Source organism: Gasterosteus aculeatus, chromosome 1 (genome assembly GCF_964276395.1).
Source record: "Gasterosteus aculeatus chromosome 1, fGasAcu3.hap1.1, whole genome shotgun sequence".
NCBI lineage: Eukaryota > Metazoa > Chordata > Actinopteri > Perciformes > Gasterosteidae > Gasterosteus > Gasterosteus aculeatus.
Window position 1 is genome coordinate 30,925,456 of NC_135688.1, and position 12,056 is coordinate 30,937,511.

Genomic DNA, 12,056 nt, shown 5'->3' on the forward strand with positions numbered 1-12,056 from the left:
CTCCTAACCAAGTTCTTACCCTAGCAACCTCTGCCCGTCCGACCAAATGCCCTCTTGACCGCATTCCATCACATCTTCTACAATCTATCGCACCGGACCTTCTTCCTTTCCTCACCTGTCTCATCAACGATGCTATGTTATCTGGCTGTTTTCCCCGAAGGAGGCAAGAGTTAACCCTCTCCTGAAGAAACCTACCCTCAACCCTTCTGAAGAAAACAACTACAGTCCGGTCTCTCTTCTTCCCTTCCTGTCCAAAACCCTTGAACGTGTGATCTTTAACCAACTCTCCTCCTATCTCCACCCTAACAACCTCCTTGACCCCCACCAGTCAGGCTTCAAGGCCGTTCCACAGAGACTGCTCTCCTCGCTGTCTCAGAGCAACTCCACACTGCTAGAGCTCCTCTCTCTCCTCTGTCCTCGTCCTTCTGGACCACTCTGCTGCATTTGACACAGCCAACCAGCAATACCAGCCTTATTTCCTCCCTACAGGAACTTGGTGTCTCAGGCTCTGCTCTCTCCCTTCTCTCGTCCTACCTCGAGGATCTGGGTCGGAACCTTGTCCTCTTACTACTGGAGTTCCTCAGGGTTCCGTCCTGGGTCCCCTCCTCTTCTCGCTCTACACCAACTCTCTCGGCACTGTCATTCGCTCGCATGGCTTCTCCTTCCACAGCTATGCCGATGACACCCAACTAATTCTCTCCTTCCCTCCCTCGGATCTCTGCCTGTCTGACTGACATCTCTCAGTGGATCCGCCCACCATCTGAAAATCAACCCTGACAAGACTGAACTACTTCTCTTTCCAGGAAAAGACTCTCCGACCCAGGACTTGACTGCCAACTTTGGCGACTCTGTGTTAACGTCCACTTTGACTGCAGGAACCTCGGCGTCACAATCAATAGCCGACTCTCCCTGACTCCCAACATTACTACAACATGATCCTGTAGATACACGCTCAACAACATCAGGAGAATACGTCCTCTTCTCACTCAGAAGGCTGCCCAGGTACTGATTCAGGCTCTTGTCATCTCCCGCCTGGACTACTACAACTTTCTCCTGCAGGTCTCCTGCTACCACCATTCCACCTCTGCAGCTCATCCAGAATGCAGCAGCACCACTGGTCTTTAACCTTCCTAAGTTCTCCCTCACTCCTCATCTCCTCCGGTCTCTTCACTGGTACCGGTGGCTCATCCAGTTCTAAACATGGTGCTCACGTACCATGCTGTGAATGGATGGGGTCCATCTTACATCCAGGACCTGGTCCAACCCAACATCCCGACCCGCACTCTCCGCTCTGCATCTGATAAACTGCTTGTTCCTCCTCACTGAGAGCAAAACACTCGACTAGATCTCCACTCTTTGCTGTCCTGCTCCTAAATGGTGGAAGGAGGTCTCTGAAGACATCAGGACCACAGAGAGCCTTCACATCTTCAGACTAAAGACACACCTCTTCAGACTCTACCTCCACTAACTGTACTACTTACATTGTACTTATAACGCCACTCATCTAGAGCAAATTGTAAATTGGCTTATTTGAGGAAATTGCACTTTTTTGTTTCTTGTTCTTCTGAGTTTGTGTCCTTATGGTTGAATGTACTTATTGTAAGTCGCTTTGGATAAAAGCGTCAGCTAAATTACATGTAATGTAAAAATAAAAACAACTCCAGGTTTCTCTTCAGCACTGTAGCCCGACTGACAGAGAGTCATAGCTCTGTCGAGCCGTGTATTCCTTTGGACCTCACTAGTAACGACTTCATGAACTTCTTCAATGATAAGATTCTGACTATCAAAGAGAAAATTGATGGTCTCCTGCCTTCAACCAGTGGCGACCTGTCCTCCGATGTAGGAACCTTGGATGCAGCAGTGGGCCCTGATGCCTGTTTGGATGCCTTCTCTTCCATCAACCTTGATCAACTGACTTCTTTATTTTCAAAGTCTAAATCTTCTACTTGTGTCTTGGAACCGATTCCGACCAAGCTGCTTAAGGAGGTTTTTCCTTTAGTTAGCACATCCTTATTAGATATCATGAACACAACATATCCTAAATCAAACAATACATGTTTTTCCCTAATTTGGAGTTGGCGTTTTCTATCCATGCTTAAAGAGATGCAGTTCTTTGTTCCTCCATCTATCACACGGATCAATGCTGCTGTCCGGGGATGACGTATTTTTGTGGTTAAACGAGGAGATCTGAACTGCATCATGGGAAAACAACACATGCACACAGTGAACTCTGGTTTGCACCTGCAGGAAGGCAGGTGCAAACATGTAATGTAAGTTAACAGTACAGCCCGATTCAATAATTCTTTTGTATTAGTAAGAGTATTAGTAAAAACTTTAAAATTATAGTAAAATATGTAATAAAATCATCGGTCATAGTATAATATTGAAATAGTATAATATGAAAATCTAGGTCAGTATAGTATGCAATAAGGAAATCAAAAATATAGTGATGTATAAAAAACATAATATGGTTTAGGGAAAAAAGGTTGTGTAGGATGTAGGATGTAAAACAGTCATGGTTTATTATGTCATGACCAAGTTAAAAAATATCATGCTATAGTTTGTTATACAAAGTAATTTAACAGTATGTCTGAAATAAGTTTTATATAATTTAGTCTTTTACGGAGTGACTTTGTCGTCACTCGTCACTTTGTCTATTGTTGTTGTCTATTGTTACTTTTTACTGTCGCGCACCAACCGCCAAGACAAATTCCTTGTATGTTTGGCAATAAATGTTTCCTGATTCCTGATTCCTGAATTATATAGTACAGTATGTTGTAAAAAAAACTCCTGAAAAGCCTCAAGAAACAAACCCTGGTCTGGTATACCGTTAAAGAGTAATCAAATGGGAAAAAAATATACATTCTTTTTCACACAGATAGCTTAAGTATAATACGTCTTTGAAAAGTAATCCAAAAACATAAGTAGTAGTATTTTCTTGAAGTTATACTGTAATATGTCAAAAGTATCAACAAATATTATAGTATATTATGTTAAAAATGTAGTTAATTGTTAGTCTGTGGTAACAAAATCATAAAAAGAATCATACAATGTTTCATAAAAAAGTGTTTAAAATATTAGTAATTAGTAAATCTTAAAAAAGTCACATGCTGTCTCTTAAATAAGTATAACAATATATGATTGTGTAGTAAAAATGATGTATTAAAACATTTGATTTAGAAACAACACATGATATTTATTCATCGTATGAGGTTGTTAAAAAATAATCAAAAATTAATTATAATAAGTATATTAAAAATATTTCCGTAAAAGTCAAAAACATTTAGAGTAAACATATATATATATATATATATATATATATATATATATATATATATATATATATATATAATTTAGAGTACATGGTGTTATAATCAGGAATCAGGAATCAGGAAACATTTATTAGCCAAAATATGTCAAACATACAAGGAATTTGTCTTGGCGGTTAGTGCGCGACAGTAGACAGACAAGACAACAGTGCACAAGTAATAAAATAAAGTGGGATGAAATGCTAATGCAATGGGTTAGTAGAATAAGGCTAAGGCTATGGGTTAGTATAAAACAGGGGAATAAAGTTAAACAAATTTAAATATGCCCTTGTCCTTGGCTGTGGCTGCAGCGTACCAGACGGTGATGGAGGAGCAGAGGATGGACTCCATGATGGCCGTGTAGAAGTGCACCATCATCGCCTTTGGCAAGTTGAGTTTCTTCAGCTGCCTCAGGAAGAACAACCTCTGCTGAGCCTTCTTGGTGATGGAGCTGATGTTCAGCTCCCACTTGAGGTCCTGGGTGATAATGGTGCCCAGGAAACGGAAGGAATCCACAATAGTGACGGGGGAGTCACACAGGGTGATGGGGGAGGGTGGGGCTCTGTTCCTCCGGAAATCCACAACCATCTCCACTGTCTTTAGAGCATTGAGCTCCAGGTTGTTCTGGCTGCACCACGACACCAGATGGTCAGACTCCCACCTGTAGGCGGACTCGTCCCCACCAGAGATTAGTCCAATGAGGGTGGTGTCATCCGCAAACTCCAGGAGCTTGACGGACTGGTGGCTGGAGGTGCAGCTGTTGGTGTACAGGGAGAAGAGCAGAGGGGAGAGAACGCAGCTTTGGGGGGAACCGGTGCTGATGGTCCGAGATGTTTCCCCAGCTTCACGTGCTGCTTCCTGTCAGACAGGAAGTCTGTGATCCACTTGCAGGTGGAGTTGGGCGGTGCAGCTGGGAGAGTTTGTCCTGCAGCAGAGACTGGATGATGGTGTTGAAAGCAGAGCTGAAGTCCACAAACAGGATCCTGGCGTAGGTTCCTGGGGAGTCCAGATGCTGGAGGATGTAGTGGAGGGCCATGTTGACAGCATCGTCCACAGACCTGTTGGCTCTGTAGGCGAACTGCAGGGGGTCCAGGAGGGGGTCGGTGAGGGACTTCAGGTGGGTCAGAACTAGCCTTCAAAAGAGAGTTCAAAAGACTTCATGACTACAGAGGTCAGGGCGACGGGCCTGTAGTCATTGAGTCCTGTGATCCTGGGCTTCTTGGGGACGGGGATGATGGTGGAGGCCTTGAAGCAGGCTGGTACGTGGCAGGTCTCCAGGGAGGTGTTGAAGATGTCAGTGAACACCGGAGACAGCTGGTCAGCACAATGCTTCAGGGTGTGAGGGGAAATGGAGTCCGGACCGGCTGCCTTACGGGGATTAAGTCTTCTAAAGAGCCGGTTAACGTCTCTCTCCAGAATAGAGAGGGTCGTTGCTGGTGGGGGAGGGGAAGGTGATATAGATGAAGAGGCGTGAGCACCTGATGGGCTGGGGGAGGGAGGGGAGGGGGACTGCAGCAGGTTGGTGGAGCTGTGGGGATGGGATCAGGACATTGTCTTTCAAATCTGCAGTAGAACTCATTGAGCTCGTCTGCCAGGCGGATGTCATTCATGGAGTGGGGGGGTTTTGGCTTGTAGTTGGTGAGGTGTTTGAGGCCTCTCCAAACCGAAGCAGAGTCACTTGCTGAGAACTGTTGTTGGAGTTTCTCAGAGTACAGTCGTTTAGCGTCTCACCGCCTTGCTAAACTTGTATTTTTCCTCTGTGTACAAGTCTTTGTCTCCGCTCCTAAATGCCTGATCCTTCTGCAGGCGTAGTGTTCTGAGTTCCGCTGTGAACCAGGGTTTGTCGTTGTTGTAACTCACCCTGGTGCATGATGGTACACAGCTGTCCTCACAGAAGCCGATAAAAAGGGTTTTAAATACATCTCATTATCAGAGAAAAATAAATTGCAATGTGCTATTATGAACTTAATAAAATGCATCGTCTCATTGAAAGCCCTCCTGTCTTTAGTGTCTGCTCTCTTTCTTTTGTTCATCTTTTTTGTTACTCATCGTCAGCACGTCACACATGATCTTTTGGCGTAATTTCAAGAGCAGGACCACACCTGGCCACGCCTAGCTCCCCGACCCTGTTCCCGTCCTGTGGACGCATTCCAACCCCACCCTCCCAACACCGTTTCTTTCCTCCCTCCTCTCATTTGTGCCGTGCTCATAATCAGGACCTTTCAGGCGAGAAGCCATTCCTGCAGTGGGGAACACACTTTGAACTTTGAGATATTGATTTGACAGATGTCTGCTCATCAGACGCTGCAGCTCTGACGTGGTAGGCTGGTGTTCTCCGATCCGTCTCCCATTTAGCAGGACTGTCCTTGGCACTGCAGACGTGGCTCATTGCTTGGCTGCACGCGAGGAGCCTCCATGAACACGAGGCGCAGCGGCACCCGACGCTTGAACTTCAAGCGGTCCTGAAACCTCGGAATCAGTAAAGAGAAGGACGTTGTTGGCTAACTGAATCCAACACTTTACAGGAATGTGATCAGACGCACAGCACGAATAATAAATAATGAAGAGTTACTTAGTCTACACTTGCACAACACCCCCCACATGAACTGTTCTTGGCGCTGCAAAAAATTAAAGGCATACTTTGTGTTGAGCTAAACAACTGCTGTTTATTCTTTTATTTATTTATTTGTGTATTTATTCATTCTTCTATTTATTTATACTCATGTCATGTTGTGTCCTCGGTAGTTTCTGGCTGTGTGAGTCAGCGGCGGCTCATGAAGCCTCCTCATAAACACTCACAGGAGAAAACAACGTGAGCATTTTGTTCCTGAGAAACAGGATGTTCTTGTAAAAGAAGGAGGTTGAACAAGTAGACAAAATAAATGGGTGTATGGAATTAAACGATCAGACAAAAACCTGAGAAATAAAACTGTTTCTGCACACAAAGGCGCTTCAAATAGAGGATTACTTCTCCAGCTGTCACAACGTTGTCACCCTCCTGTCATTCCAGATCATCTGTCATTCCCTTCACCTGGTCCTCAGGTCCTTCTCACCTGCAGCCCATTCCCTCATTAGTCCCTCATTCGTCCCTCACTCTGAGGTCCCCTCACTCGTCCTCTGCTAGATGGTCTTGTGAGTCTTGAGCTCCAGCGGTTCCTGTGATTGCTCCTGATCGGCCTGTTCCGACCCTGTTTGACCGACTACTCCACCTGGGGGTCTTACGTGCCCCCTTTTTGGATTTGTTCGCCCGTTGAACTGATCTCCCGCTTTGACCCTGCCTGAAAACGAGTAAAGAACTTTACTTGTGTTTCTGTTTCCGACTTATGCTTTTGGTTCAAAAGGTAAAGAATGTGTCAATGATGATGAGGATGACAAACAATGAGGTCTCACGGTCCTTTCTCACATTGGAGATAATGTTCTGTTTTTAATGTATTAAATCAGGGGTCTTCAATGTTTTTCAGGCCAAGGACCCCAAACGGATGGCGAGATGGAGGGACCCCGTATTCTACGGCATCTTTTATCTTGGAGCTCTGCGCTCTTGAGACGTGAGCATGAATGGATCTGATTGGCTGGTGCCTGTGACGTCGTATCGGCATGAATGGATCTGATTGGCTGGTGCCTGTGACGTCGTATCGGCATGAATGGATCTGATTGGCTGGTGCCTGTGACGTCGTATCGGCATGAATGGATCTGATTGGCTGGTGCCTGTGACGTCGTATCGGCATGAATGGATCTGATTGGCTGGTGCCTGTGACGTCGTATCGGCATGAATGGATCTGATTGGCTGGTGCCTGTGACGTCGTATCGGCATGAATGGATCTGATTGGCTGGTGCCTGTGACGTCGTATCAGCATGAATGGATCTGATTGGCTGGTGCCTGTGACGTCGTATCGGCATGAATGGATCTGATTGGCTGGTGCCTGTGACGTCGTATCGGCATGAATGGATCTGATTGGCTGGTGCCTGTGACGTCGTATCGGCATGAATGGATCTGATTGGCTGGTGCCTGTGACGTTGTATCGGCATGAATGGATCTGATTGGCTGGTGCCTGTGACGTCGTATCGGCATGAATGGATCTGATTGGCTGGTGCCTGTGACGTCGTATCGGCATGAATGGATCTGATTGGCTGGTGCCTGTGACGTCGTATCGGCATGAATGGATCTGATTGGCTGGTGCCTGTGACGTCGTATCGGCATGAATGGATCTGATTGGCTGGTGCCTGTGACGTCGTATCAGCATGAATGGATCTGATTGGCTGGTGCCTGTGACGTCGTATCGGCATGAATGGATCTGATTGGCTGGTGCCTGTGACGTCTTATCGGCATGAATGGATCTGATTGGCTGGTGCCTGTGACGTCGTATCGGCATGAATGGATCTGATTGGCTGGTGCCTGTGACGTCGTATCGGCATGAATGGATCTGATTGGCTGGTGCCTGTGACGTCGTATCGGCATGAATGGATCTGATTGGCTGGTGCCTGTGACGTCGTATCGGCATGAATGGATCTGATTGGCTGGTGCCTGTGACGTCGTATCGGCATGAATGGATCTGATTGGCTGGTGCCTGTGACGTCGTATCGGCATGAATGGATCTGATTGGCTGGTGCCTGTGACGTCGTATCGGCATGAATGGATCTGATTGGCTGGTGCCTGTGACGTCGTATCGGCATGAATGGATCTGATTGGCTGGTGCCTGTGACGTCGTATCGGCATGAATGGATCTGATTGGCTGGTGCCTGTGACGTCGTATCGGCATGAGAGGAGCTGTGAGGGAACCGGTGTCCAGCTTGACAGCTGCTGTGGGACTGAAAGACAACGTCTCCTCCATCAATGTATCCGTTGCTACAACATGTTGGATTCATGTTAATGTGTATTTAAAGACAATAAATAAAATTCTGATGATCAAGACATCCTCTTCTCCAGAAGGCCCCACAGTCACGAGAGGTGGAGCAGGTGGAGGAGGCCAGGCTGTGGTGAGGGTCTTTATGAATCCTCCCACTGCTTTTAAATACAAGTTTATTTGTACATGAAGGCCTCTGTGTGTTGAGGTACAACAAACAGTGCAGAACCTGTTTGACAGTCTGAGAACAACGAGTCTGGGATCATCTGACACTTTGAGCCTTTGCTCCAAACCCTTTGAGTTGGAATGACGTGTTGACAGGATAATTGAAGCAAATCATCATGAGGGGAATTCAAGTGGAGGAGGAAGTGATCATCAGGTGAACTTTGAGGAAATATGTTGAAATGCTGCTTCAGCATTCCAGTAGCACAGAATGGAAGGAATCTTTTAACCACGTTGCTTAACAGCACCTGAAAGGAAAAGAGGCAGCTCAGTGTGAAAGAATCTGGTGGAGGAGGATTGATTGACAGACTGATGGTGCCAAAGAAGATGAATGTCCCTGCAGGACTTGTTCGCTTCCAGGTCTCTGAAGCAGCTAAAAAGATGGTGGCCGACCCCTCTCACCCCGGACAAAACCTGTTTGTGCCCCTTCCATCTGGCAGGAGGCTGAGGTCCATCAGGACTAAGACCTCCCGCCACACCAACAGTTTATTCCCATCGGCAGTCGGGCTCATCAACAGAGCCGGTCCCCCACTGCCTGACTATAACGTTCCACCGGTCACTCCCCTTCACACTGCACATGTCACTTTAACTGTCATTTTTCACTTTGTCGTCACTCGTCACTTATTCGGTAGTGCACTTTATGCTTAATATTTTTTAACTTTATTCTCTTGTTTTACACTAACCCATAGCCTTATTCCTTGTGCACTGCCGTCTTGTTTATTGTTGCACTGTCTACTGTCAAACTGCCAAGACAAATTCCTTGCATGTTTGACATATTTTGGCAATAAATGTTTCCTCATTCCTGAAATAGTCCTTGATCAGGTTATCTGCATTTTTTTCCAAGAAGATTTCTGAAACAATATTTGAGCTTGATGGAGTAGCCTAAAACATGCTCAGTTTACGAGATACAAGCCAGCATTAGTCTGCCCATATTGCCCACTCAGAAACTGACACCAGTTGCAAGAAACTCAGAAACTCCTTTGATTAAAATCAGACATACCTGGTCGAAAACAGCCATGTTGCAAGCAGTCTTTTAATCAGTTGGTTCCCCTTCGGCGCAGACAACTGACCTCAGTGCATGAGTGCATGTTTACATGGGCCATGAATTTCTCAGGGGGAACTGCCATAAGCTTCTGGAACTCTGCATTGACCAAAATTAAAAAAAAAAAAAACACGATTAATATGGTATCCTGATGAATTATCATTTTAACAAATTAACTGCTCTGCTGAAAGTTTACAATTGTCAACTCCTTGCCACGCACAACAGTGCCGCCCAGATTGACAATTTCAGAATCTAAGATACTACAGATCTCTTGCAGCCGTAAAACCCAATAAAAGAGGTGCACCTCAACTTAAAATGCCAAGCTAAACGAGGATACCAAATTGGGCCACCACATGCATGAGGTAAAAAAAAGTTACTACCATCACAATAACACTTCACGTCAATTTGAAAGCCAAACGGTATAAAGATAAGTAAAATGCTTACCATTCAGAATACTCTGAGATCAAATCCACCCCTCTACTCTCTACTCTCTACTCTCTACTCTCTACTCTCTACTCTCTACTCTCTACTCTCTACTCTCTACTCTCTACTCTCTACTCTCTACTCTCTACTCTCTACTCCGTGCAGCACTAACTGCAGAATGCCTCTCATCCCTCTGCTACACCAGCCCTTTTATAGGGGAGATGTGGCACACCTGAAGACAATTACGAGACACACCTGACGACAATTATGAGACGCACCACTAGACAGCCACTCGTTAAAATAAGGCAGGCAACAAATAGAACCTCATCTGCAATACAACCTCGACAAAAAATGACAGCTACAAATTGTTGTATCTCCCCAAAAAGACATACATTTTCGCTTACGCTTCTTATACTTTTTTCCCGACACCTGGCGCTTTCCACTCTCCCCTTTTGTTATTTATTCGTTAAGCCCCCATTTTTGATGGTACCATGCTTTTTTATATATCTTATGAACAAACATGTCAGGCTTTAACACCCAGGGCTACTAAAATGTAAGAGCTACTTGCCAGCAAAAGTATCTTGAGGCTATCCATGTTACTAGACGATTAAACACATCAGTAGATTTAAACACATTAATAAATCAAAAAATATTCATTTAAAACTCACTAACATCAGCATGACTCGCTGACATTAGCGTGACAATAGCTGGTTTGGTTTTGTCGGTTTACTAAATACTTAGTCCGGCATTACCTAATAAAATGTCTCACTCTGTTTTGCATCCGCCAATCTGCTTGTTGCTCCGTGTCAGAAACCTAAACACTCAATAAAACCCCGACTATTTGCTATCCTGGTTTCTAAATGGTGAATGAGCTCCCCGATGACATCAAGACAGTAGAAAGCTTAGACCGCTTCCGATGCAAACTTAAAAACGCACCTTTACCAAATACACCTGGACTAGTTAGCTACTTAATTACTTTATTAGCACTTACAACACACTTACTTATTGCACTTTGTAGTTTTGCTTTTTTGAAGGATTTGCACTTTCTCTTTTCTGGTTGCTCTGGTTCTGTTCCCTCTTGATTGAATGCACTTATTGTTAGTTGCTTTGGATAAAAGCTGTATGATAAATGTAAATATAACCAATTCAGGTGGACCTTTTAATATTTTCTAAAATGTTTACATTATTTGTACACGCAAAATAAAATGTAGCACTAGACTTGCCTTCGATCCAAGTCACGTAATGAGAACATGGAGGCTTTACAGTAGATAAAAAATCTGGAAAGATGTGGATTGCATGACATCAGATGCACCACAAGCAAAACTTGAGGCAGTTTTACTGAAATGAGAAAAGCAAGTTGAGGCCAAATTATTTGAAATCGATTCATGCCACAATAGTACCTTGGACTAACTAAAGCAGAAATCTTATTTAGAATCTTTTGAAACATTACGCTACATCAACTTCTACCAAAATACTCTTTACAGGGCACCTTACAACGTAGGTGGAAGTACACCTTCCCAGGGCCCCAGAAGCTCAGGATTCGGACAAACAAATTGTAGCACTTAAATTGTACTTATAAATGCACTTATCTATAGAAAATTGTAAATTGGCTTATTTGATGAAATTGCACTTTGTTTCTTGCTCTTCTGAGTTTGTATCCCTATGGTTGAATGCACTTGTTGTAAGTCGCTTTGGATCAGGGGTTTCAAACTCAAATACACAGTGGGCCAAAATTTAAAATTAAACAACGTTGAACAAATTAACCTTTTAATATGAACCCAAACAAGTTGTGCTTTAACATTGAATATAGAGCAAGCAACACTTATATAACTTAATAGTGTAGACATGCAAAATCGAATTTCAAATTTTAAAAAACATATCAATGGCCTATTAAGTAAAGTTTAAATAAAGATTGCATGCCTCTTTTCTATTTGCAGTTTCCTGAGGTAAATATCAAAATAAACTTTTTCCACAGGCTAATAAATTTGAAAATAAAATAATTACAATGAATCAATCAATCAATAATTCAGGCCTTGGAATAGCAAGAAAAAGCGCATAAAGAAAACGTTAATTATTGCTCAGTTTGCGACACACTGATCTAGTCTGATGTGCCCGAGCCAGATACCTGGCATTTTCTTGCATAGTTCATCAATGTCTGGGCTCAGGCTCTGAGCTGAGGAAACCCTCAGTCAGGAACGAAAGTGTTCATCAGTCAGACGT